General features: G+C 46.4%; 1 protein-coding gene across 1 annotated transcript in view; it reads left to right on the top strand.

Moving 5' to 3' along the window:
* Window positions 1–351: 351 nt before the first annotated feature.
* LOC122369563 overlaps window positions 352–4,063 on the top strand; it is a 59,007-nt gene continuing 55,295 nt past the window's right edge. The window contains exon 1 of the mRNA XM_043344404.1: window positions 352–422. The gene's annotated coding sequence lies outside the window, so the exon portion shown is untranslated. The remainder of the gene's footprint in view (window positions 423–4,063) is intronic.

The following is a 4,063-nucleotide window of genomic DNA, read 5'->3' as shown; positions in this document are numbered from 1 at the left end:
GTGTTTACGTACATTAAACCCGAGGGGACGATGCAAAACCAGTTTTGCCAGGCTTAGTAGGATGCTCTAGAATAATAGCACAACATCACGCAACTTGCATCTCCATTTAGTTGTTCCAGCAATACAACTAGCAATACAATGTACATTGTACATGCATAGGTATTTGTATGACATACATAAGCGATGCTATTTGTGACGTAGAAAAGAAATAAAGAAATAGCAATTATTGCTGGACTGCCTTTTCCGTGTTATCCAAAGAAATCTAAATGATTCAGTGTGATGAAATATCATACTAGATGCTAGAAAACATTCCAAAACATAGACGAAAGCCAGTGGAGCATACACAGCTTCAGAGTTGTAAAGTGAAGCAGAGTGTGAAGGCAGCAATGGCGCCAGAGAGACAATCGCATCCACCTGTACAGGTGAGCCATTGATGTATTACGTTGAAGGCTGGCTAGGACTTATTGGCTACGGCTGGACACAATTGCATTGATACCCATCCAGGAGTCTGACTTCCCGCGCGCTAAAAAGGCTACGCACCACTTCAGTCCGGCTCGCAGCTGACCGAAACAGCTACCCTGGTGGAACGGCCGGCCTTCAGGAGGTTATTTAGAGCACATATGGAGCGAGATGTGGATCAAGCTTAATTTGGAAGCAATGATACCTGATTTTAGGGTCTCAGGTCAATTTGTGACCTCTGGGCTTAGGCCAAGTGCCCCAAGGGACAAGTTCGGCTTTTGATGGCTCTTCATAGCCCCCCCTCCTAACTCTGAAACTACTGGGCCGATCGTCAAAATTCAAACAGTGTCTGATAGCCCCAGAAAAACTGTCGAACAAAACCTAATTTCATTGACCTCGAGGTCACTGCTGACGTCACAGATTAGGTCAAAGTAAAAATTATTAGCATTTTGGCTTGTTCACATTTTGGGCCCTGGCCGCCGTCTTACAAGTCAGATCAGGCTCATGTTTGGTTTACACATTCTTGAACAGATGCGCTAGATACCCTGAGGGTACCAAACTTGTACTTTGATTTTCAGGTTAGGGTCAGGTCATCACAGGTCACGGAAATATTATATCATGCGTCGGTCACGTGACACATGTTTTATGGTCCATTTAGGCCATATATTTCGAATTTGATGTCGTCTGTGTCAATGTGTCATTAAAGGTCATTTTGAGTCGAATTTAGCTTAGGTCAGGTCACTTTCAGGTCAAAAAAGGTCAAATTTTGAAGTTAAAATTTTCAACAAAAAAGTGTCTTTTGGATGCAGTTTGAGCTCAGGAACACGATGGTGCTATCTAAATTGGTGTACGATGCCAAATACGTACTTAAAAATTGATTTGAAAAATTAATAATTGTGAACTTTTTTGCAATAATGCGTATAACTTGGTCATTTTTGAAGATTTTTAGCTAAAACTTGCTAGAGTTAGTCATAAGCATGCGTTCTGTCACATATATTCCGTTTTTTTTTTCTCGAAAAACCATTTCTTTTTGAATTTTTTTTTGAATTTTATTATAAAAAAGTTTCAAAATTTTCAAAATTTTGAAAATCCGAGATAACAGTTTGATAGCGCAGTCAATTTTGAACCCTTGAGCCCTTTCGTGCAAAGAAATTAGATCTAGCTTAAAAACTGAGCTATTGGGAGCGATTGCCGTGGTTCAATGTTTTGCGTCGAAATCGGCCGAACATGACGTCACTCTGACGTCATTTCCGGCCGACCTATGGTAGGTACGAAGTTCAAATTTTGACACAAGGTGTCAAATAGATGAAGCCGAAGGTACTGAAAGTTTGGCGTTGATACGTCAAGCGGTTTGGAAGGTATTGCAGAAAAACGGGAGGGGGGCTATGAATAGCCCCCCCCCAGTGGGGCGCGGTTAATGCCTACTGGGAGGCTTGGGAGGCTACTATGTATCTTTTTGGTGGATCGAAAAAGCACATTTTTTATTGAAAGTTATCTTGAGACAAAATAGTTGATCCCAGATGCATAATATCAAGCACACTTTGCAGGCGAAAGGCAATTTCACGTGCACAGAATGAAAAACCGGGTCTTGCTACTGCCCACTGGAAGAAAATTGCCCTTTTACAAAACCGACCCATACCTCCCAGGTCACCCCTACATATGTTCCTATTACAGGTCACTGACAATACCAGGTCAGGTCACAGGTCAGGTCACCACGGGTCAGCACATGAACCCAACTTTACTATGGTTGTGTGATGCATGTTTTATGGCCAATTTTTCATTTCCAACTCAATGGTGTTGGTTATAAGACCATCAGGTACGATTTAGGTCACTTTCTGGTGGAGGTCAGGTAAAGGTCAGGTCAAAAAAGGTCAAATTTCAAAGTTGATAGTTTGGCATAAAATGGGCATTGATTCGATGCAGCTCAACACGGGATCTCTAATGGTGGTCTTTGTTGTGCGCTACGAGGTCTAGAATTGCTGAAAATTGATTTTGAAAATTTGACGTCATCAATTTTGAACAGTTTTTTCGCTATAAGTTGGCCAAAAAAGAGGTATCGATCTCAAATTTGGTATGTGTATAGAAGGCGGTAAGGACTATCACATACATTCCGTTTATTTTTGAAATTAAAAAAAAGATTTTCAAGCTATTATATTCAACGCGTAGTCCTTCCGCGTTCCAACTCGCGATGAGTAGTCGGCTTCTGTTCCGACGGTTCAGACGGTACCGTCTGTTCTTGGCCCGCCTGCTGCGGCCTCCCCAGGCTCCTCGCGCGCCGCGCCCGGTCGAGCCCCCGCCATCGGCGCTCATGGCGGGGGACGCTGGGTTCACTTAGTTAGGCGGACCGAGCCGCGCGCGCGCGGCCGGTCCGCAGGGTGTTGTGCCGAGGTCGGTCGGGTGTCGAGGTCGGTAGTTTCGAGCAGCTGAAGACGACGACCGGTGGCGCGTCGACCACCGGCATCCGCCCTGGGGAGGCGGTTGTCCCCCGTTTGGCTGGCTCGGGCGCTGTCCACGCACCGAGTCGGGGCGAAGCCCCACACCGTCCACCACTTGAAGGCGGGGGACCCCAGACGGCGGGTTAAGATATCGGTGGTAAACGCGTTCGGTCATACCAATACCCGAACACGCAAAAACTCCGTCGGCGATGAGATTTGAACCCATGACCTTCCTCTATATTTTCCAGTCGGAAGTTTTTTTTTACCCCCAAGGTACCAGTTGGGTATTTGTCGAATGATGCCGAAACAAGCACCAGTAGTTTTAGAATTGATAGCTCTATCAGTATAGCTTGAAGGTGGCGTACCCACTGATATCCCGCGCCGGGCCGGGGGGGTGTTTGAACACCCCCCCTGCGGTTTTTCGCAGATATCTCAAAAACGGCGGCGCGGAGCGCCGCCGTTTTTGGCACACCTGTTCGTTAGGGTTGTTAAAAAAACCGAATTTTGGAAAAGTATATGGGCTCATGGCTCATGTGGTGCGGTATTCTTTTCTGAGTCCAATGATACCCTTTTTTCCGAAAAGTATTACTGCTAGGCGCTGCTCAAACGGCTTAAAGAGGACCATGTCACGCCCGCCGACCGGCCGGTGTCAATAAGGGCGAGAATTCGACGCCGCGCGGCGGCGGCAGCGCCTTATCGGCACCGCGCGCCACGACATCTGCCGGGCGGCCGGCTGGGCGGTGGGAAGTTATAAGTGCGTGGTCTTATTGCACACGATCTGGGTGAGCTATCCCATGTTTTCGGGGCGGAAAGTTTCAGTGCAGCATCGGTGCGTCTGCCACGGTGGTCTGTGTCGATGGTATAGAAAATAACTCAAGCAGACCTCAGAAAAGACTGAATGATTCCGGGTAGTTGCCTCGAAGCAATCCGTTTCAAGAATACAGCTGCCTTCTTAACGTACTGTATCACTTGTTAGTTCTTCAAAAAGCAGGATCTGAGCAATAACAGACTTCTTTGCATTGCTGTTGACAATTTAAGTTGCTTTTGGACGGTGGCTCGCAGCCCCAATATGCTGCCGCATAACTCTATTCCAACGACGAAACGGCAACTTAGCGAGAATCGAAAATTTAACGAAGTAGGTACAACAGGAGCTGGCAAGGCTCCTGCAT

Source organism: Amphibalanus amphitrite, unplaced genomic scaffold (assembly GCF_019059575.1).
Source record: "Amphibalanus amphitrite isolate SeventyFive unplaced genomic scaffold, NRLGWU_Aamphi_draft 001049F_arrow, whole genome shotgun sequence".
Taxonomy (NCBI): domain Eukaryota; kingdom Metazoa; phylum Arthropoda; class Thecostraca; order Balanomorpha; family Balanidae; genus Amphibalanus; species Amphibalanus amphitrite.
This window is presented reverse-complemented; position numbering and strand designations above follow the sequence as displayed.